This window comes from Rissa tridactyla, chromosome 10 (genome assembly GCF_028500815.1).
Source record: "Rissa tridactyla isolate bRisTri1 chromosome 10, bRisTri1.patW.cur.20221130, whole genome shotgun sequence".
Lineage (NCBI taxonomy): Eukaryota > Metazoa > Chordata > Aves > Charadriiformes > Laridae > Rissa > Rissa tridactyla.
Window position 1 is genome coordinate 11475001 of NC_071475.1, and position 24335 is coordinate 11499335.

Here is a 24335-nt window from a genome sequence, read left to right on the forward strand (position 1 = left end):
TTCCCTTCCACTCTTACGCTGAAGCTAAACAGCCATGATATGATCAAACAAGTTCTCACTTTTGCCTTGTAAATAAAATCAAAGGGCAACAGCCCTTTTTCTCTGACGTCTGTAGTTAATAAAGAAAGGATAAACACTACCTACTCTTACACGAGGAGGGAGGAGGAGAGAACATTTCTTAATCTCTTTCCAAAGAGGATTAATCTACAGCGTATTTCCACCCCAAATACTAATGAAACGAAACGTTTTTCCTGCAGTTTTCTGGAGGGGGTGTTCCAACATATCAAAGCCTCTCGTGCAAGTAAAGTTCACCCGAGTACATTTCAAAGCCTGTAGCCTTCAGGTGCGATGCTGCGCTTAAACGCGGCAGGAGCTTCGGCTGCACAGGGGGAAGGAGAGCTTCTACCCTGCAGGTGAAAAACAAAAGCTCACAACATTTCTTATGGCCCATATATCTGAGGGACACCTCACAACCATGAGTTAAGTAGGGCTTACAACAGCTCTATGAAGTAGATGAGCTGTTACCACTGGAGCTCGTAGGGCACAGGGAGGCTAAGGCCCCCATTCACCGCAGAGTTTAACACAGGGATGGGTCTGATGGGGCCAAGTGCGTATTGAAGCATTTACTGGTCGCTAGCTAACATAACTGGAAAAGTCAGGGAGGAGGTGGGATAAAGCGCCCATGTCCCTTACCATGCCTCTGAGCCACTCACTCACCCACGGAAAGGGAACAGGATGGGGAAGCTATTTTCATCCCAAGTATCTGGAGCTTATAAACACCCGCTGAAAATGCAATGCCTTATCAAAACAGGTGAGAGCCAATGCCCGCTGACATTCCAATTCCTCGGAGGAACTCAGCCATGAGATTTTTTTTATTATTATTATTTTTGAGCGGAATATTTACATGTCTGACTCTAAATAGGCTTCAGCGTATCTGCAAGGGGACCAAACACATGACCTCGGGATCTTGAAGAGCAATAGGATCAGCCTGGCTGCCCTCGCCCTTTCTCCAGAGAGGCATCTGTAGCAAGGCAGGCAGACCACAGGGAATGGGTTTAGGAGGGACGGACCCTTACAAATACAGTATTTTCTCCAAGGAACCTGAAAGGAAGAAGATGGCTACAACAAAAAAGGCCGAGGAAGAAGAGAAGTGCCTGGGCAAGATCCAGCGAGGGGAAGTGAGGATGAGTGGAGCCTGCAGAAGGGCTTATGTTGCCTTTGAAGAGAAATATTCACGCTGTCAGGTAAAACTGAGGATCTAACCCGTGGGAGGACAGAAGATGCTACCTTGAAGAATTTGACTATTACAGGATTAACAGCTACAATCCCTCCCTCTGAGGACACCAAATGCCAAAATCTGGCCTGAGGGTTTTAGGTGGTGAGGTTTGTCCAGGCGTGTCGGTAGGAACTCTACAACACACAGAGGAGAATACTGTCCAAACCTGCATTATCTAAACATAGGTGTTGCTAAAATATTACATATTTCTTTTAGGGGAAAAAAAAAATACAGAGGAATACGAAGCCAAAATACACACATTTCTTTTGGGAGTAAAACGTGCCCCTCAAACACTTCAACTCTACTGTACAATGTATTTATACCATGTTTAAAAAACATTTGTCAAGCATATAAAAAACCCCAGAAGTTCACTGTCACACAGCTTAATTCCCTATATTCTGCCTACATGCATATATAGGGCCAGTTTGTTAGGGGGTGGAGGTGTGTGGCAAAGCACAATCTAGCGAGACGTGACACCATAACGGTGAACAATAAAAGCAAGCACAGCATATGTGCTGGACATTTGGTGAAAATAACCCAGCTACAGCTCCAACTTTGGTAAATTTTCCTGTGCAGAAGTTGGTAATTCAGTTTCTGCTGTGATTCAGCTCAGACAACAATTAGGTTGTTCAAAACACCCCTAATTATTATTTGGGAATTCAAAGATTCTAGGAAATATATCTTTAGTTTTCAACTGTCTTTTTCTATATAGCCCCAAAAGCTGAAATCTGGCGGGTTTTTTTCTTTTCTCCTCTTAATGTTAAGGCTTTTTCTCCATCTAGCTGCTAAGATTCTCCCTGGCTATAAGATCTGAAATGGTACCAATAATTATATTTCCTATTTTATTACTTGTAATTGCCCCTTTGATCAGAATCCTATGCCGTTTAACCACATTTATATGGTTATCCTGCACAGGGGTTCTAAATACAGAACGAGTCATTTTCCAAGGGAAAACTACAGGAGCTGGGTTTCCCTTCCCGGCACACCCATGGAATCCTGTACATTTGGCACCAATTTAGCTTATTATCATTTCATTCTTCCTTTTTATATTTGTTTCATTGTAAAAGCAATATAAAGCTCCCCATTTGCTGGGAAAGACTGCTCATTCCTTTACATGGACTTCCTTCATCCAGCCCGTAGTGCATCCACCCAGACTCAATCTTGTCTTTGCAAAAGACGAAATTTGTCTTTGCAGTCTTGTCTTTGCACCAACAAACACGAGAAACACCCCGCGGCTGGAAGAGCTGAACTATGGGTCTCTAAGCTTTGCTGAACATACACGGCAAGCCTTACCTTGGTGTGAAGCCTAGGAAACTTTTCAGACATAGCCTTCTTGTTCCTCCCAGAGTCCAAGGGTAAATTCTGTTTGCAAAGAAACAGGCGAGTCTCCCCAGCTGGCACAGGCGTCCATGCAAGGAGGACGATACAAGTTGCCTCATCGCTGACTGCTCTAGCCTCGGCCACCAAGCATGCACTTGTTGGAGCCACATCAAGGAACTCTCCTCGCTTGTGGCTGGCCTTTGCACGCTGTATCCCTGCGGCAGAAGAGCACAGGCTAGCAGACACTGCCCTTCACCCATGCAAAACAGAGGAACATTGCCTGGGACCATGTGGTTGTTAATAATGGTAAAACCCTGACGAACTTCACAGAACTCAAACAGAGCTGCTTTTGATTTAGGCCATGCACCTGAAAGCAGCATTTGTTTCAGTCAGCTTCCTCAAAGTGATGGTCTCAGGAAACTACATAAGCAGCCCAGCTCAAGAATTTGCAGTTCTTTGGAAAAAGAACATGGTCTTTTGAAAGGCCATCCTTAGGGTAAGTGTTTTATTTGGAGGAGAAGCCAATGCAAAGCCAAATTAAACACGACCAGAGCTGAAGACTCGCACCTGAAGCAGGCATACGTCACAGGGATGAGCCAGTGACCACACAGCGTGCGTGCACCTACACCACTACTCCATATAGTCCCCAGGTGGTACAGGGATAACAGGAGCAAAGTAAAGGGCTGAGCACGTGGTTTGTCCCGTGTCCTTCTACTGATGGCTTTGCTTGATAGACTTCACTCTTCTGCTTGAAGCATGTTTGTTCAATGCGATTTCATCACATTGCTTTGTCCACTCAGCCAGTTTAGACAGACATTCAAATTCTCCAGTCATAGGAAAAACTGCTGCTGGAAGAGGACGTGTGCAGCCAAAAGAACTAAAGGCTTACACATTAAAGAAACCCTGACAGCTACTTGACTTGTAATATTTTATTTTGCGTACGCTCAGGACCAGTAGCAATGGGCAGACTCACCTGGACTTCCAAAACATCACCTTTTCCAGGATGTTCTCCAGGTGAGCTAGCTGCCTGCCACTAGGAACTACTAGGAAGGTCTCTCATGCTGGAAAAGCAAAGCATCTGTAGATACTCATCACAGATATCTGATGGTTTCTCATCACAGATATCCGTCCGCCATATACAGCCACAAAAAGATGTATTTACAAATAGGAACAAACTGACAAGCACAGAACAGGGAATCTTCACACTCCGAAACTTGCAGTCAACTTGGTTCAGTCCGACTTGGAAGGGCAACGGTTTGGCACTTGGGTAATTTCAGTGACGGACAACCTTTTCCTTAACTATTGGTAAATATAACTTCCTAGAGCTTTGTCTCTGGATGAGAGATTCTATGCTGAAAAGCATTACAGAGATAGAGATCAGAGGTCTATTTTTGATTCTGTGTGTCGACGCTCATGACTTTGATGGGGTAAGTATATTAGCATATGATAAATTACTCTTTAATCTGTTGTAGTTATAATTCTAGAGAGAGGTTCAGTGGCTTTGCTCTCAACCAAAAGTATTTCTGTGAAGAAACACTTGTTTGCTGGAAAAGGATAATAACAATAACAAAGCTGTTTGTAAACAAAGCTGTAAAATGAGAGGTCCATCTCCCATAAAGCTCAAAACTCTCCGAAATAACTTTCAGCAAAGAACTACCATTACCCAATGTGAAAAACTTCTTTGAAACCAGCAATCCTGAATTACACAGAAACGCTCAAACAGGGCTGCACAGTACATCATCTGAACGGGTATCACTTTTAATTTCCCACCTGATTGGGTTGAAAAGGTTCATGGGTTGGAAAGTGTGGAAGGAGAAACTTACTGAAAATTGCAATCCAGGATCAGATTAAAGAGGGAGGATGATACAGGGAAAATCTTCTTCATAAATGAGTTTCTTTACCCAGAATAAACTTAAAAGGTCCTGTGAAAGGAGGAAGGGTATGTGTTTCATTAGGACAAGGAGGGTAGGAAAAACTATGCCTGAAACCTCCTTTGTGAAGACAGCCCTTACAACATAGCTTCTTTAAGGGCAAGGTATTGAAATCGCTTTGGAACAAATAGTTTTATCTATCAAGAAGATTAACGCTGAAGTTTCTGCACAGTACACTGTATTGCCGTTACATCCATGGAACGCTAAAAAGCACCAATAAAGATTCTCTTACCCCACCTCTCAGTCCATTCTACCGTCATCTATCTGCCTGGGCCAGAAATCTCTCCACGACCCAAGAGGGAGATGCTCAGCATACTCATTCCTATGGAAGCTGAAGACACAACACCTTTGCAGCCTATAACATCCTAAAGCAACACATATATTATCTTTAGAAGAAAGAGAAAGGGTTGAACCATAGGGATGCTGCTAAAATAGATAATGTCAAGAACTCTTTTTTCATTAACTTTAAAGGCTGAAATTTTCCAACATTATACTAGAGTATTTTTGACCTTCCAAGTTCCTGGGGAGAGCTTGGTCTGCATTGCCCTGTGTTGTGAGAAACCCTTTCTCTCCCCATGCCCTTGGGTGGAGTCAGCTTGTTCCCAGTTTCATCAGCTACCTGAGTAGCTCAGGGCTCTGAGCACAAAGGGCAAGGGAACGGCTGCGGGGTTTTGTCTCCCATGTACACTCATGTATGAACCCCATGTCTAGGCTGACTGCCTCAGAGAAGGAACTAGGGAAGCCTTTCCTCTTCTGGGCACATTTTCCTTCAGAGGTGGACCCCAAGTTGTGGCCTTGCACTCTGATGTAGTCCACCCTGAAGAACCATCTGCCACATGCCACCATCTCAACTCTTGTGTTATGGGTAAAAAGCAAGGGCTCCGTGAAAGCCAAGAACCATGACATGCTCTGTACTTGTCCTTGTCTCCATGGATGCTCTTCCTTGCACTGGCCATGTGTGGAAGAGGTATACATGGGGAACTGAAATCCTACATGCTAGCATACTTGGTGGCTAGCGCAGTAGGTTTGTTGGGAATGATTATCCTGGTTTTGACTCAGAAATGCAGGGTACAAATACAGCAGGGCAGTTAGATTGCCATGAGGCAGCATGGCCACAACCAGCACATGTGCATGGTCAGGCTACCAAGGAACGGCTGCTGGAAAACAAAATGGCATGTGAGAAATGCAGAACTGAGACCAAGTGTAGGCGAGAACCATAAAAACTGAAGTCTCATTAAATGCTGGACAGTTGGTAAACAGCGGACCCTCCCATTTGTTTGCTGCGTACCGTAAAGGGGCGGAGGCAGGGGTGACGTGCATGCTTTGGAAATAGGCAGTTTTTACACTATTCACCCAGGAAGTTATTAACTTGCATGTTTGTGGGCAACTGCACAAGCTATTTTTGGTCATGGGACCCTGTGTAAGGAAAGGATTGCAAGGTTTTAATAATGATCTTTAGTTAACTCGGTTACCCACACAACAATGGCTTTCTGAGAGGCCAACTGCTGCTAAAAACTTGAGACAGGCTTTACTTCCAGAGGTATTAAACTATGAAAATATCTAACCATAATAGTAAGCAGCTATAAAAAGAGCCCTGTTTATTTCACATGATTTCTTTGTATGCCACAGTGTTATGAGAATACTTCAGCTCAATGACAACATGGTAAATCGGAAAAGATTAACCGTTTAAATCAGCACTTACACAATTCATTTTTGCTTGATTTTGGTGACTTTATGCTTTCAAAACCCAGGTTTTCACTAGTATCAGCTGGTGTAACAACACATGGATGCCGTTCTTTAATACTTAAATTAAAAATTAACCTGATACTAAGTTCAGCTCAAGCAGGGGCCACGAGAGGAGAAACTGGGGATTAAATAGTATGAAAAAAACCAATAATGCAGACTTCAATTTTGTGTTGCTGTATTTCACATAGGTAGATTTGGAGCCTCCATACCCAATCTGAGAAATAATGTGGTATGTCCCATCCCTATAATACCGTAAATCACATCCGATAACTTTTCTGCAACAGCGGAGCATCATAGAATATCCTACAGAGGTCAAACCCTCTGTGTTGTACTATAGGGCTCTGTCAGCGTTCTGGCTAAAAACACCGTGAGGCCTTACTGAACCCCTTCAACTATTAAGGTGCACCAGGAAAAACGGGGAAAAATAAAGCTTGCATTCGTTTCTGGGAAGACCTGCACCGCTCCATGGAGAGGACACTTCCACCCTTGTTAATCCCAGCTTCTTAAAGCAACACTCAGTAAGATAATGAATCCTTTAAATGTTACATCTTGTGTCTTGCATTATTGTGGTGCGGCAACTCTCCACATCAAACAGTCATCAGCACTATTACAAAGTGGGCTTATAAGAGACTGGCTGAAAAGGCGCTGTGTGAAAAGAAGTGGAAAATTAAAGCTGAAGCAGTCGAAGAAAGGGCTTAATTTACTGGCATGTACAGTATGCAAATGAGATTACTCTCAGCTTAACTGCATCATTTATGTCCATAATAACGGCATCATCATTACAGGGCTCAAATTAAATTACACCATAATTAGCATATCAAAGTGATTGGTTAAAGTTTAAAACAAATACCCAATTTTGTTAATGAACAGCTGTAATTGTCATGTACACTTCAATGAAAACTCCCTAAACAAATATATGTTTTAGAACAGAGAAAGATTTTGAAGCAGACAGGTCTGCAGCGGAGGTAAATTGCCTAAAAAAGAATGACACAGACTATTCTATTAATGTTAATATATGCTCATCGTTTTCAGGTAATAAAACATTCTATCAAAACAAGCCTTCGCTTCGTATTTTTTGCCTCTCCGACTCCTCTGCCGCAGTGGCAAGTGTCAGAGGGAGAAGTGCTGGCCGTGCCCAGCCTGCCCCTTGCACCGGACACACATGGCACCACGGCCCCCACCCACCCACACCCCCACACCTGGAGAGGGTGAGACAGGAAGAAGAAGAAGAAGTAGTCTTGCTAACTCTACCCTGTAGACCCAGGCTGGAGTAAGCCGATGACATGATAACACATTAGGCAGCCTGCAATTCAATTTACTGTAATCTAATCATATCTACACAGCAGTTTCAGAGGTGGAACTGCACCAGAGAAGTTTTTGCTGTTCTCCTCTCATTAAAATAAATAGGGAGGTGGGACCGGCGGGTTTGTCACTGTCAGCCTGACAGACAGCAACACATTTCCATAGATCCATCACTGCAAAGGTACACAGTAAATATACAGTTAAAACACTCCTCTGACAGAATGAGCATTAAGACAGGAGCAAGCCAGCTCCCCGGTATTTCAACAGTACAGGTGAGCTCTAGCACGCCTGGGGCTGGTAGGAACCATAAAGTACCAGGCCAGAGGAGCCCACTGCCACCTTGCACACGCACAGTAAAATAATCCCTCTAAGTCCCCCAAAATGTTTACACTGATATATTTGATTATGTATTACCCAATATTATAGGAAGCGACATGGGGAAGTGTATCTTGTGCTAAAATTGGGAATGCACTTTCAAATATACTTAACAAGGAAATTGAATGTCTTATTAAATCCGTATTATCAAAACACTGTTCAAAAATTTAAAGAAAGTAGCTTTTCATTTTATTCATCGAGGAATCCATTAAAGCCTAAGCTCTGAAGTAGTATGTAAATTATGTGCCTTTCAAGGTAGAGCTAGGGCAAATTCACTCCATCAACTAATGATGAACCTCATTATGTGCAGGGAGTATTCATAATGAGGAAACAAGCCACCCGCCATTCCATGTTCTAACATAAATCCCTGTAAAATGTGAATATCTCCACGTCTAATTAAAGGCTACTAATTCCTATCATCCCCTACACGGCCCAAAAAGCAAAAACTAGAAATGTGTTTAAAAAGACACCTTTTGACTTTATGAAACATGTTTATTTGTGTTTAGCACTACTGAGTTGCAATGTATTTTTTTAAACAAAAATCAATCCCAGTTTTATAAGATAAAAGTTTAGGTGCACAGAAGTTTATTTACATTATCTGACTTGGTCTTACATTTTAAAAAGAGCTTCTGATTAGCACAGGTCAGGCTGCACAGCTCAACAGAAAAATAAATAAAAAGAGAAAAGAAAACTCCATGAATATGTAAAAAATAATATTTTAATGGGAGGGGAAAAGAAAGAAAGAAAAGCTTAGCTATCCAGGTTTGCTCTGGAACTGAGACTTCCTGGGGAAAAAAAAAAAAAAAAACAAAAAACAGAAAAAAAAAAACAAAACCCAAAAAAACTAGAGATCCCATAACAAATGGGGAAGGCAGGCAGCAGAGTCAGGGAGAGCCAATTAAGCAACTGAGCACACAACAGGTATTTAAAAGATTTTGTGAATGATACTCAATTTAAGAAGAAGCTGCTTCCCTTCCAAAATCCTGGAAGAATTAGGGATTGACGACAATGCTGCGTAATACAGCCTGGAAGAAAAGTGCTCTTCCACAGACTTACCTAGATTTGATATTTATACCTACAAGCACAGCGTCCGCTCCTGCGATCAAAAATGTATTTCTTATTAAGTTACATAATACCCATCGTATCTATCACCATGAATTCATTTGCTTTTGCACTGAATTATGGATTTGCTCTCTGTACTTCGTGGCATAGAAGTGGACAGGTTTGCCGACTCCCCTGAACGGAAGGCGCACCACTGTTTCTTTTTTACTGCTCTGTATTAATATTTTCCTATGTTTTCAAAACAAACCGAGAAACACAGCAAAACCTAAGAGCCTTTCAGTTTGCAGGAAAAGAAAAGCATCCACTGAAGCTGAATAACATATAGGCTTAAAAAAAAGAAAAAGAAAGAAAAAAGATGACATAAAGGGATGGTTTAAGAAATGTGATAACTCCTTGCAGGGCACGGAAGCACTTGGACAGTCGCAGAAAAGACTGCAGCACCTTCAGATTATGTCAACCGAAAAGTTGAAATCCTCGTGTAAAAATACCCCTCACGTTTCATCCCTAGAAAAGCTTATTTAGAATTCATAGAAATTCATAACTGCTAGGAGGAATACGTGCACATAAAATCACAAATGCAAAAAAAAAAAAAAAATCAATATTTAAAAGAATAAAATAAAAAAATCAATATTTAAAAGAATAAAATAGAGCTCACAGATTAAGATATTTTAGCAACGCAAATTTTCTAGAAATAGCAGGGCATTTTGGGGGGGGGGGGCGGGGGGAGGGGGATCCGGCTTCTTTAAGTTGCATAAAAATAAAACTACGCTCCATAAAGCTGCTCCCCTGCACGCCCGCTCATTCCTCGACTCCACCGAGGGGTTTGGTGGTTTGATTTTTTTTTTTTTAAATATATATTTTTTTTTTCCTCCCTTCTCCTTTTAGGTCAACCAGTCATGCACTGGGAAGACAACCCTCCAAAAATAACTTGTCCCTCCCCCGGAGCGCGGAGTTGAACAACCTACCTTTGTTCTGGCGCTGCAGATAACAACCGGCACCGCCGCGGGAGCCGCCGCCGCCGCGCAGCGGGGCGGCCCGGGGGGCTCCGCCGGCCGGCACCTGGCGCTGCGCGGGCGCGGAGCCGTCCCGCCGCGGGGGCCCCTCCGCGCTTCTCCCCCCCACCCCCCCCCCCCTCCCCACAACCGTCCCACCGCCCCCTTCCCCACTCGCGGGATGATCCACGGAGCCGCCCGCGTCCAGCGCGCCCCGCCGCCCCCCCCCAGCCCCGCCGGGCAGCGCGCAGGTTACATACGGGGGGGCCGGGTGCTGGGAAGGAAGAGTTCTGCAGGATTTATTTGACACTTATTTTCCGGGCAGCCCTTTTGTGGAGTTGCGCCGTTTGTTTCTTATTGTCTGAGCAGCAGTTGGAAGCGTCTCCCCGAGGGGGCCCCTCAGCCCGGCTCGGCCGCTTTGACAGGGAGGTAACCATATTAGGATGTGTATGGCAAAGTAAACAATAACATAGTTGCAATGAAATGGAAATTTTTCTTCCCCCCCCCCCGCCCCCCCCCAGCTAATAGTGTTGGTGTCAGTCCTGTTTTTAGCCTTTTCCCGCTAGTTTTGTTTTCTGGCTTAAACAGGCCATCATTTTTTTTTAAATAAAATAAAAAAAATTAAATAGAAAGAGGAGGGGGGAGAAACTGGGGTGGGGAGGAGGCAAGTAGTACCAGCTTCCCAGTTTCTCAGATGCAAGGCTGCTGAAAATGGTTTGGGTCACAGAGGGAGGGGGAGCGCTTTTAACATCCAAATCCAGTTTAATCACTGAAAAAAAAAAAAGAATACAATAATGCCCGCGTGCATTTCCGAGCCCCACGGCAGAACACGGGGTGAGTGGGGATGGGGAGGATAGGCATGAAAATTGCGATTTTGAAAGCAGGGGAGCAAATAGATTAGAAAAGTCCAGTGGTGTTTTACACAATTGCGGCGAACTGGTGGGATGAGCTAAGTTGTGCAAACCCCTGCAAGTCTGCTGGCTTTAAAGCTTTGAAATCACTAGGTTTACAGGATAAAGCACTTTAAGCAAATTGTAAAATGCAGGTGTCAAGTTATTCGGTTTAATCAGAAACAGAGCTCAGAGCAGTCACCATACAAAGCTTCCCCTACCAGCGCGGTTAAGAGAAAAGTTCTGCAGTATTCTTCTTTAAGTCAAAGAATATTATTTTAATACCTCGATTCCACGTCCTGAGCAAATTACCAAGAACAACAAGTGTAGCATCTCCTCGCAGGGAGGGATGAGGCAGCTGCTGGCGAGCGCTGCGTGCCGAGGCTCGGCACTAGCAGCCAGCCTGCGAGGGAATTACAGCTTGAAGATGAAATGAGTTTGCACGTTGTGGTGAGGGCAGACGGGGGCAGCTCTCCGGTGCAACAGCCCAACGCAGGCTGTAGAACTGTTTGCACCACCAGTTAGCATCCTCTGCCGCTCAATGGCTGGCAAAACGGAGCGCTCCTCTGGAAAGGGCTGACAAAAGAGATCGCTGATGCTCTCTGCCTGTACCAGGCACCGGCGTGATAAGATACGCCGTGAGGAGAGGTTTAAGGTAGATAGGCAAACAAAGTTGCTATGAGATCACGCGCTTAATTTAGAACAAAGGCAACGTTTCTCTGACAAATATGATGCACACTTACCCTGCCAAACTCGCTTGTACTCAGCTAATCCGCAGCAATCAGAACATCAGTGTTGACATCTAATGGTACCTACAAGCATCTCTCTCTGCCTTCCCACGTGGCGTGAGCCTGCTCTGTTAACGCGCTTTAAATTTTTCAACCATCTTGTTTAACATCTATAAAATTACACGGCGCTTTCCTCATCTATGCCGCATGTGCAACCTCCCCCAACAAAAATAAAAAGTTAACTTAACAGGCCAATATCAAAATCAATAAATCACACGACCAAGTAGCAGTTCAAAAGTTCAAAGACATGATGGCCAGTTCACTACGTCGTAGCACTCAACCAATAATAACTTGACTCCATCACTCCTCATAGTATAGACAATTTCATAGCATCATTTTCATTAGCCTGTCTCACTGAAAATTGCTCGCTATTTATGTATACGCTAAAATAAATTAGCCATTTCATCGAGCACTGTGATTCTTATAAAATACATTAACACAATACTCAATTTTCCAGTTGGAGTAAATAAATAAATCAATAAATTCAATACAGAGTAATTTTTTTATTTTTTTTTACAGTGGAGCTTCAGCTCTCAGCATAAGTGTTTTTATTGGGTTTATTTGTTTCAATAAAAATTGAAATGGGCCAGTGATCTTAGCAGTAAGGTCTGGGGGAAAAAAACAACTCAGCCCTATCTAATATTAAGAAAGTATACCATGCAGCTTAGCCAACTGGTAATACATAATTTTTGGTCAAAAATCATTTTCATTACAGTTATTAAACAGCCACTCCATTTTGAAGGGTTCTTCTCTCCCTTCATGAACCATCATGCAGAGGGAGAGTGCTCTGCAGCCCAGCAAGAAGCCCCTGGCCTCCCCAGGGAGGGGGCTCAGGTCCGAGCCCATCCTGCTGGGCTGGGGGCAACCCTGAACCGCTCTGGTACTTCCACAGAGAAACCAAGTGCGGAAAAGTTACCCGCACTCATGTTCACTATTTTTAAGCACTCATAAAACATCATATCCAGCATGGCTGCGGGTAGAGGCATTTGACATCAAAGAGAAGATAGCTAGAGGGGAGGATGGGAGAAGGTGGGAGAAGAGTTCATGCACACCCCATGAACTTGTTCCTTGAAGAGAGCTTTTGTCTCTGGCTCTTTGGCTCTGTGTTGACACATAAGATGTGGCCAGTAGGTTTTATGGCTCAGCAGATCACAGGTGATTTGGCGATGACATCCTACGGTGCAGCTTAGTACATCCTTTGGGGACCTCCTATGGGGCTTACAGTGGCTCATGCTCTACAGAGAAGCACCTTACCACATTAGCAGGCCCCTGCCTCGGGTAAAACACGCATCACGTCAACGGCTGGGCAACAGGATTCAGAATTTGGCCCAAGAAAATGCTCAAAACATGGACAAGAACCTGGACTACCTTGGTACTCCTGCTACTGTAACTGCAGACCAACAGAGGCACCTCAACAACCCCTCCAAAAGTCTCATCATCCCAGTAACGCAGCACTTCTCTGCGAGTCTAACAGTTCCAGCACTAACCACAGGCTTTACCTGCTCCATGATGAGGACAAGAACCTATAAGGAACCAGAAAGAAATAAAATATACCCCTTGTGATATAAATCGGTGTTGACTCCAGTCTCAGCAGAGCAAAAACCAAATTTATTAACACATAGCATTTAAGCTCATAATGGTTTAACATAATTCCTTTAAAAAGGCTGCATGTGAATCGCACAGTTTGTAAACTGCTTGGTGGTAACAGGAGGGTACTTTTTGTTCATATTCACTCTTTAACCTAATCAGAGGAAAAGTAAATATCAGGTCTCAAATTTAATGACTGACTATAAATAAAAGCTTTTACACAAAATGCACAGTTTGCAAAGATAACGATTTTAAGTATGATGTCACTAGTGACCTACTGAACTACATGGCACATGTCAGACAGACGTCTGTTTCTTAAATTGCAGTAATAAATTAGTAGCCACAGAATCTGTTCTGTCAAGAAAACCTGAAGCTTTCCTATTCAGATAAAAGTTCGATGACTGTTTCAGTTTAGGGTGCACGAGTTAAGATCACTATTGATGGGGGGATTGACGGCGGGGCTGGCTGCTCTGCACTGTAAATACTGCACACTGTCAAATGGAGGTTCCACGGCCACGGCCACGCAGAGGCCACCGTGCTGCTGAGCCTCGCTGCATTAGCATGAAAACTCCAGCTGCAAAACCAGGGCTGCAGCTGCAAGTTCCCACAGTGCCTTTTGCTAGCGCCCACAAAATTCCCTCTCCTCTGCCGCTGAAGATCAACTTTCTGACCTGATCGGGCAATATGTCCGGCAGGAACAGGAGCCATTTCTTACGTACCTTAGAGGCATCATGGAGCCAAATCGAAGGACTTCATGCTCGCTCGAGAGCGACCAGCAAGGTGCATCCCACATGAGCGCAAGAGAAGAGCATCTTCCTCTTTCTCCAACCCCCATGCAATATTACTTCACCCCAGCAGGGTCCTAGCCTCTAACACACATGGAAGGCTTTCCTCTAACTTTACACTGCTTAAAATATTAGTATTTTATAATATGATACATGCACACTTGTACAGAGCTTCCTGGCACTGTGCACATGCATGCACACATATAGTAGTATCCTATAGGTGCAACCTCTAACACGACTCAAGGTAGCATGTCCCATCCTAATTACCTTGTTTTCAGTGACTAGTAAATTTGCCAAATTTTAACCATTTGCATGGAACTCTTCCGTGCTGAACATTCTGCCACAGGCCAAATTCTGGCAAAGAGCTTATTCCAAAATACCGAAGATAATCCTGAAAACAGACAGGGAACATCACTGATCTACCATAGGGAGCAACCCTGACCACACCTCTTATTCAAGAAGCCACCGAGCGTTGGAGCACAGACATGAAAACAAGCAGGTAAGAGACTTCAGTGGGAGGTAGGTGGGTGGCACCATTCCCCACCTACTGCCTCCTCCTCTTCTCTGACACCCAGCTGGCAGGCAGGGGCAGAGGAAGCTGCCTGATTTGAATAGAGAGGAGACATCACCAGTTCAGGTAGCAGGAAAATGAGCAGACAGGGACAAGGAGGCCTGAGAGAAAGGAACCATAACTGCCTGAGCATGTCACCTATTTCACAGCGGGGATTGCCTACATTTTTTGTCCATTACAGAGGAAATAGTGTTTAGTCCAGTTTGGGACACTTTTGGAGACCCGTATCTTGGCCAACCTGAGATGAAGTTGTGCAGGTACATCCAAAGCAAAAATCCCCAACTTCAGTGTGACCTCCCTCCCCATTTCAGCCCTAAAACATGGAAAATCCTATGGCTGCTTGGCTAACCGGTGTTAAGTGTGTTCTCACACAGCCAGGCAGCATCCATTTCTCTAATCCTTTTCTGAGAAACGGCTGCAAGGTCTTGGTGGAAAGTTCTGGACATAGAAAACTTCAGTCCAACTGGGCTGGCATTTAGTTGTATTGGGAACAACAGGGCTTTTCAACAGGTGTGGGTTACTCTACTCTTTAAAAAAAACACAAACAAAACAGACTTCTAAATAGGAACAACATCAGTCTCTTTCTTTGTGTCAGTAAAGAAAGTAGAAATTACTTTTTTTTTTTTTTTTAATTCTATTTTGCTGATTTCCCATGAAACATCAACTTTGTTTTCTTGTCTATTATCCTATGCACAGTACTGGTAAAAAGCTTTATGCAAAAAAACCCAAACAACCCATATGCAGTACAACTATGTAACAGGTCCCATACAGGTGGGAGTAATTTATCGCTAAGGCTTTCCACATCTAATAGGTCCATGCCCATCAGCAAACAAAGGTATATTGCTTTTTCCTCCTTCCAGCCTCTCTAAAAAACAAAACCCCAAAGCAGCCTCCCCTTCCCCCTGTTGCCTCAGCTGACCTGCAAACTCCCTGTGAAGATGCAGGCAATGCCTCGAGCACAGCAGAATGGTCCTTCCAAATTCAGCATGTCCCACCTGGGAGGGGATGGGCCCAGCCCCGTGGCGCTGCCGGGCCGTGCAGAGGCTCTCTGCTCCAACGCTCGCAGAGATTTCTCGCTGGGTAGAGCTCCAAAGGAGCCTGAGCTTATGATAAGCAACAGCATACTTAACAGTTACATATTACTGTTCATGATAATGCAATATTTCATTTGGGTGATTTAGAAGTCCCTCTTGACCAACTTACAGTGAGACACCAAACGCTTCATCAATCACAACCATTTTTATTCACAATCCAGTGCAAAAACTACAGGGAGAGTTGAATTTTCAGCAACTCATTGCGGAGGGTATTGCTACTAGCACTGAAAATCCTCCTATCTCAACAATTTCTATGTTAGATTCAAATATATTTTCTTTCTAAGCAGCATTCCATTTTCCTGCCTCTCTCTGCCGCGTTTCTTATCATGGCAGGGTGAAAGAGTATCCAATTTAATATCTGTTTTGCAGGACAGGAGATTTTTTCATATCTTATGCACTAAGGAAAGCTGCAGGGGATGGCTTAGCAGGCTGAGCATCAGGTTTTAAATACCTAGACTCCCTGGAACCACAGATCCCATCAGGTCGACTGAGCCCTTCATGTTTCTGGGGTAGATAAATTAAGTGTCATGCTGTTTACTTTGTCGGGATCCTTCCAATGAGACCTCTGCGGTAAAGGTCCTGTCTGTTCTGCATGGAGTTGAAGGTTAAAGTCTCGTGGTTAAGGCACAGCACCAGGTGCCACCTTGATCTCACTAACACTAATGGCAATTCTGCCATTTCTGTTAAGAGAGACATTCCAGGGATCTGCTCCCAAAACTTGCTGCAATGTTACTGGATAACTGAAAATTATTCAACAGCTTATCTGCCTCGGTTTTGGTGACTGTTAAAGGGAAAAAAATACATATACACCTCCCAGATGTTTAATTCATAAGTTATACAAAACTGTCAGATCTATGGATGACAGAAGAGAGGTATTCATCATTTTTACAGCCTGATTTCTGTGGCTGGAGGTAACCCTATGTTTCTGCAAAGTCATACCCTCTTCCCACTCCTCCGCACTGCACAGGAGCAGTGGCTGAGCCCACCAACGTTAATGGTTTGCAACAAGAAGCCTTTTAAAAACAAATCGCTGGAAAGCAGTAGTGCGAAACAATCACAAAAGTCACAGTTTTGATGGACAATCTGCATACACACATACACACACAGAGAAACCTTCTCAACCTTGGACATTTCAGAGAGGTCCCTCCATCTACAAAAGGTCTGATTCATAGAGAACAGACTCGGTGTTGAAGAAAACAGGATGCTCTGAAGGCAGCTGTAAATATGCGCTTGAAACCTATTCCTGGCCTTACTCTTTCCTTCCCAGCTACCATTATTTTAAGGATTTAGATACACAGAAGATTCTCGTAACAGGGGATGAAGGAAAATAAAATGTAACAATACACACACACACAAAAAGATGAGTTCTTCAAAATCATTTCCCTTTTAAGTAGAAATGAAGCAGAAAACATATTTCTTTTTGTGCTGGGTAGGGAAAGGACTGTCTTTTGATTTGTTTCCACAACAGCTGACAGGACACACTCCCTGATTAGGGTACCAGAAATAATAATTAACACTCCTAAAACACTGTGTGTTACAATGACATACCAAAGGTTAAATGTGGCTGTTGGCTGTACTGGCAGTAAATTCCATCTCAGGTGGTTTAATGCAACTCCCACATTTTCCTCCCAGCCTACTCAAGGACCTGCTGGAGCTCCAGCACAGCACTGCATCAGCCTACAGACCCTACCGGGATGGGGTGGGAGAACAGACAAGAAACAGCCCTTCAGCTCAATTTACATTTTGTTACATTTAAACTTTTTAAATGTTTTTTTTTTTGCTAACCACTGGACGTGGTATCAAACCATTTTTTTAAAAGATCTGGTATTCAAGCTAAGATATCCAATGCTGCAAACATATTTGCACTGCAGAGGTGAAAAGCTCCACTAGTGAAAGGAACCAGACAAATAATTCTGGGTAAGGGCCAGTTTTTACTGTAGTGTTTGGTACATTTGTCTTTTAGAGGCAGGACAAAGACCCTTAGAAAGGGAGATCAAGATATTCCCTGTCAAACCTTTGCAAACCAAACCAGAGCAAATCCACCCAGAATAACCTGCTACAAAGAACAAGGACTTTGCCCAAAAGCCGTGTATTTATTATGGAATCTCAGTGCCTATAAGTTAGGCACTCCAAAACTGCTCATCAGTTTTAAACAGCTTTATTAAGGACATGAAGGTCTGCCCTACATGCTCCAGCTGTGGCAGGGAACAGAATTAAAGTAGAAAAAACAAGGCAGGGTCAGGGGGTGGCTGTGCAGTAAAACTAAAACCATTACAATGGACTTTCTCTTCCAAAACTGCTTTGAAACAATTATTACAGCACCTCGTTAGCTCGCTCTTTAAAGTAAGTTGGACAAGAAAGGACAGAAACAAACTCCTGACAAAACTCCTGTCCACCATGAAGCCCTTGCAAGGTGGCTGGCTTGCAGGTGTGTCTCCAGACAGAGCAACACAAAACCCTTAAGAAAAAGGGGTAGCAGCAAGAAGATGGAGGTGCATCACTCACACACACACACACATGTCTCTTGGCCCCAGGGATGCAGAATCAGGGTCGCTGCTCAGCCCTTCCATCTTTCTTGGCTCAGTCTAACGAGATGTCCTCCATATTCCCATCTGCCCTCTTTTTGCTCTTTGCCGAGGAAAACAATCAGCCCAAAGCATTGCCGGCTGCTGCAGGCGCTGGCAGCTCTTTTAGCAAATAGGCAAATCCTTCATGTCCAGCATGTCCCTGAATGCAATGAACCACATCCAGAGAGCCTGGCTACAGGTCCCAGCTCAGGCAGACCGAAGCAGAAAAGAAAATGATCGGCCTTGACTCTAAGCTCCTGTTTCAGTGCTTCAAGTCACTACTGGTCAGCAAGGAGACTTTTGGATGTGCTGGCGTGTTCAGAGGGAAAACGCACAAATAAAAAGCAGGAGTCAAGGGCTGCGCCTCCTACTATCCTAAAGGTGAGCCAGGATGCCCCCCCGCCAGTTGGCTCCCAACAGGGCTCTGATGGGTGGTCACACCCGCTACTTCTAATCAACAAGCAAACTAAAGTGAAAAGTGGAAAGGACAAGGTGGATTTTACACAAAAGTGAAGTATCCCTTCTTCTCTATCAGTCTGAGGGGTAAAGGGTGAAACAGGATGAAACTGGTTTTGGTATAAAGCTGCAAAGGAATCGCAGGGAGAGAGCACTTACAGACAAATGTATTTTCATGTAAACTTTTATGCGCCCATCCCTTGTAACTGGACATCAGGGAAGATGTTAATAAACATCAGGGTGAGAAAAACATAGTAAAAAAAAAAAAATAAATATCAGACTACAAACCCATCTCCTCCAAGGTCTCAGAAATAGCTCTGCAGCGATATACTGCAGGGAGCCGAGCACACTCAAATACAAGTTTGCATCTTAAATGTAAGCACACATACATACAGACAAGGTTTTGCAGATACTTGTTAGCTGTACTACAAGATTTTCCAGGGTTGGTGCTACAGGTTATGTTACAGTGCTTGTAATATAGCTGCAGAGCAGCCCCCCAAGAAGGGGCCCTGAAAAGAAGCTGAAATAGCGACAGTTTTTGTTGCTGAGGATATTTCTGAGACACAGTTGCTGTTTACTGTGTTTCTATTTTCAATCAAGCTGCAAAGTCCACTCATAAAACATGGGGAGGCATTTCTTTGGGTGTGGGACAGTGCAACACGCACGCAAGGAAGACCAGCTCTTCAGCTGCTATGCCCGGGCAGAGCTCCACCAAAATACTCCTCATCTACAGCAGAGTATTTGGCCTATGAAGAAGAATCAAAATCCCCAGTTACCAGGCTTCTCTTGGTATATATTTATGCACAAAGCTCAAATAATTTAATACCACGCCTCACTAATCATGTGAGTGCACAATTTTTGCAGGGGCAAACGGTTCTTGTGCATTTATATTGTGCACCTCTTGCTCCCGGCTTAGAAAAGGTGCCTCAGAAACTTACTGGCTCTTTTAAAGGTGGCAACTATCTGTCTATGCCATATACAATCCAACGTGATTAATTGTAGCCTCCCTAGAAGAGATTAACCTACTCTACAAGGAGTCAAAAACTACTCGTAACGATAGCAAATCACAGCATATGGCCAATTGGACAACTTCATTCCACTTCAAAGGGAAATTAAGTAATACACTCTGGGGTATGTTCTCCTCTTGTTACACTCGCAAATCCCCATTAATGGTAATGATTGCACAAAGTGTAAGAAAAATGCTACAAACACATAAAACAAAGCAAGATCGGTCAAGAATACACAAAAGCATATGCAAAAGGTTCTAAAGAGCATTTAAATGTAACGCAGCTTCTTTCTTTCTTCCTTTCTTTCCTTAAAAGCAAGAGGCATGCAGGATTGCAAAAACATGTAATTTGCCAACACAAGTACAAACTACAGCTCCTGAAAAATACTGAAAAAGAGACACGAATTTCAAGGCCCGTACAAGTTCATCATCTTAACTGGAGATCACAAAACTGTCTCCTCAAGTATAAAAAGAACATCAAATCAATTTTTTCCTAAGAAAACCATTTCCTACCAACTTTGAAAACAAGAATGCCTACAGAATGCCTACAGTTAGCTGATTGGACTCTCTGTGATGGTTTTGGCTTAGCTCCCTCGCCCCTCCTCAGCTGGGTGGCTAAATGTGAGTCTAACCATGAGGTTCAGAGGGTTCTCTTCTTATTAACCTTCCACTTCATGCTTCTAATTTTAGACAGGAGTAAAGCCGCCTTTCAGAAATTCCACTTATTCTTAGTTACTTCTGAGGTGAGAGTTCACATTTCTGTCCACTTCCATGGATCCAGACTACTGCAGAAGGACAATGCTGAATTAATACACAGGACAACACAGAGTTAATATATTGGGGTTTAGCCTTTTTCTACTTTCATTGGATTTTTTATTTATTTATTTTTTAGAACGGTCAAAATGTTCAATGGCTCTAAAAGCACCATAAACCCCTGCCCAAATTTTGACCACTAGACACAAAATGAAATAGAGATGATCACTTAGATGCAAGATTTGTGACTGCAATCTGCAACCATCCATTGTGGCGGGGCAGCATCATGACTATTTAGTAGCTCCGTTAAACGCCCGGTGCCAAGACCATGCTGTCACCACGGCCCACCAACGCGTGTGAGTGTGAAGTGAGGTGGGGTGGGAACTGAAAGCGCCCTAACTGATCCTGAAAAACTGTCCTCCTTCCAACGAGCCGCTCTTCCAGGCCACAAGACATTTTCCAGCGTGGTTACAAGCACCACTTCAGTCAGGGCTGTTCAAGATGAATCTTGTCTTTGAGCAAGCAAGAAAAAATCTCAAGGGAAAAAATCAGATTTGGAAACTAAAGGTTTTGTAATCTCCTGCCACACAATTTGGCTTTCAGGCAAACTTCCAACCCTTTCAATAGCAAAAAAAACAGACAAATACACTGTCTTCTACCATCTCCTAGTGTATTAAGACCAGAGTGTGATATGATACCACACACATTTAAGAAGCTGTACAAGCGGAAGGGAGTGACGCACCCATGCACAGCAATATAGGAGACAGAAAACATACCACATGAAATAAAACGGAGCCAAAATAACCACTTCTGTTACAACAAATTTATCTTCTCATAGCCCCCTACCAAATTTGGCATGGCTTTTCCTGGCACCAGGAGCACCTGGATGACCTGCAGTGCTGCTGCTGAGATGACTCTCTGCGTCAGGAGATCCTGGCTCGTCCAGACTTTGGCTATAGAAAGGGCACGAGACACGGAGAGAAGAAACACCGGCAAAGCTGACCAGCAGCGCTGAGCACTACGACATGCTCTCAGATACGACTGGGCTATTGCACTGCTCTTATCAGCAGATACAAGTTCAAGGTCAGCCCTGATGCACTTAGTGAAAACTGACACTGCCTGTGTCCTGTAGTCAGCACGACTTCAAATCAAGGCTCCCAATTATTAGGAGTAATTTTGTTTATTATTGCAGGGCCTCAAGACAAACAAAAAAAGAGCCCCATTGAGCTCAACGCTTTACAAAAATGCTTAATTAGCCTCTTCATAGGTTGTTCCCTCGAGCTTCTTTTAAACAAGATATTTTCAAATATAAATAAATACAAATTTCAAAATTCCAGAAATCAGTTTCCTGAAATTTGTTTCTGTAAACAAGTAAAACAACTTTGCCTTTCCAAATTTCAGCTGTACACCAAACATGTAACTCATTTACTTTAAGAAAAATTTGTATTATAAAATCTTGGTCCTCAGGATGTAAATAGATTTTTGCCATTCATTTAAGCTAGGATTTGAACTCAAATTTTCTCTGAACTCTGTGAAAGTTGCAAAATAACTGTTTTTCTGTTGTTTCTCTCCTTCAACTACAATATTTATATATCAACGATGTACACCACAAATGTACAGGAATGTTCTCAAGTTGGAAAAACAACTTAAGAGTTGAATTTAACTCAACACTATATGAATCGGTCTACGAAATTTGAAGCCATGCTAAGATCTCATGAGTTCAGCAGGATAACGAAGCAGCACGTAGCTAGATAAGACCAATACCGAGAACGTTACTGTAGCGAATGCAGGAGAACATGAACAAATATTTTAGAAGGTGAAGTAAAAGCTCAGGCTTTTTCCACTTTCTCTGGAGGCATCTGGTCATGTACATTATTAAAGATGCCAAAGTAGCCATACCACTGGTCCAACCTGCCGTACCAGCACTTGTATGCTGTTCTTAACACTTGCTAAATTCAAGAGGTGAAAGGAAAAAGTGGCACGTGAGGCAAGAGGAAAGCAGCCATCCCTCAGAGTCATTCACCCATGGTATCAAATCTCCCCAACCTGTCAGCGGATGGATCCTGAGGACCAGACCATCACTTGAAAGCATTTTATGACCATTTTCACATGCAAATACTTTCTGCTGAGTCTCCACCTCGCTCACATTTGTACCAATAATTTAGAGGTCACCAGCTATTACATCCTATTATCTAACCCTTCAGACTCTGCTTTATTTCTTTTTACTGTTACTCTTCACTGGTGTTTCCATTCACCTTTGAAGATGCCTGTTTAATTTAGCTGGATTTTTAGACCACACCTTGGGTTACATTTTACCCACGCTTATTCTAGCAATTTCTTGTCAATAAGTGGTATTTGGATACCCCACAGAAATCCCACATCAAGTATTGATTAGTGTTATTTCTATTACCATAGGCTAAACCAGTTAGGTTCTAAGAGGAAAGTAAAGAGCTTGCTTCCTTGTTCTTGTTCTTGAGAAGAAGGACACAGCTGTTCTCCGTAACGAGGAAGACACTGACACAGAACCAAATAAATGTGTTAAAAATGGTTATTTCTCTGGCATGGTTAAATAAAGAAAATATAGTAAACTACTTTGCATGCAGAGGATAAAATCAATATGGTTTCCACTCAGGCAACAAAAATTATAGCATCTTGCTTTACATACAGACATACTCTTCATTTAAGGTGGAGTTTACACAATTCTCCTCTGAATACACAGCTTTGCAGCATGCACCTCTCTATAGCACTCGGCAATCTCTACTTGACATTAGTGCTAAACAATATTCATTAAGAGCGTAACACTAAAGTGCAACATGTAAGTAAATCAAACTCTCAATGCTCTATTTTACAAATTTCATGGGCCACTGGGGATAATTAAAAGGGTAATTATATAAAGTTGGTGCAGTTTTGAGACTCAAATGACATTTTCTGCTTTAAAGCACTTGATAATCTGGTATTTTTCTACTAAGACAGTCTTTTTTGTGCTTTTATAGTCAAGCAGCATAAACAAACAAGAACTGTTATTCAAGATACTTCAATTCTTTTTTCTGTCTCTGTCCCCACACTAGTTTTCTTGATAAATACCACTCACTACTTACTCCTAGAAGTCCTATATTAAGATATAAAGAAAAACGAGGCCTTTTTAAAATTAAAAAAAAAAAAAAAATCACTGATCACCATAAAATGATACTGAGCCTCAAGCCTGGTTTAAACTGTAGCTCTGAACAAAAATGGTATTGCTTTGCGTGTTTACAGCGCTGGAGTGCTGTTTGGTTTGTCACTGTGTTTAACCACTGCTCTAAAGCTAGCAAAGTACATTACTGGTAGTAACAGCTCATGAAAAATACAGCGAAGAAACTGCTAGTGGCAGAAGCATTTAACTTTCTTGTTAGCAGCCTCCCCCATGTGGCACTTTAGCACCAGCAAGTTGTTTATTATGTTCTGTGCCAGGCAAAACTGATTAAATGGGGCTCTTAAGAATCAAAGCGTTATAAATTCATGGAAATACAGCAAGCAATAAATTCCATGGAATTAAAAGCTTACTAGTGCTATTAGCATTTCAGGGTGTTTGCATTGTTAATAGTGATGTGCAAAAATGATGTTCCTATAAGACAAGGCAAACCAACAGAATATATGCTTTAGCTGCTACATTTTTACACAATGTCATCATTACTTGTAAATTTTTTCCCCCCAAAACTAAAATGCTCATTAATGTTTTAAAGAAAAATCTGAACCAAAGGTCTATAGACCAAAGATTTACATCCCTAGTAAAAGAAAAGTATTATACATGAAACATAATGCCATTATGACTCTATGATCATAAAGAGCTGGAGA

The 24335-nt window shown here is 42.8% G+C and overlaps 1 protein-coding gene across 21 annotated transcripts in view; it reads right to left on the reverse strand.

Moving 5' to 3' along the window:
- The window catches only part of FOXP1 (forkhead box P1), a 395027-nt gene that overhangs the window by 193392 nt on the left and 177300 nt on the right, over positions 1-24335 (reverse strand). The window contains exon 3 of one of the 21 annotated variants that reach the window (XM_054215934.1): positions 10265-10420. The exons of 19 other annotated variants lie outside the window; for them this stretch is intronic. The gene's annotated coding sequence lies outside the window, so the exon portion shown is untranslated. Of the gene's footprint in view, positions 1-9977; positions 9999-10264; positions 10421-24335 lie in introns of those variants that run through there. One more of the 21 variants, XM_054215948.1, reaches the window with a different exon arrangement.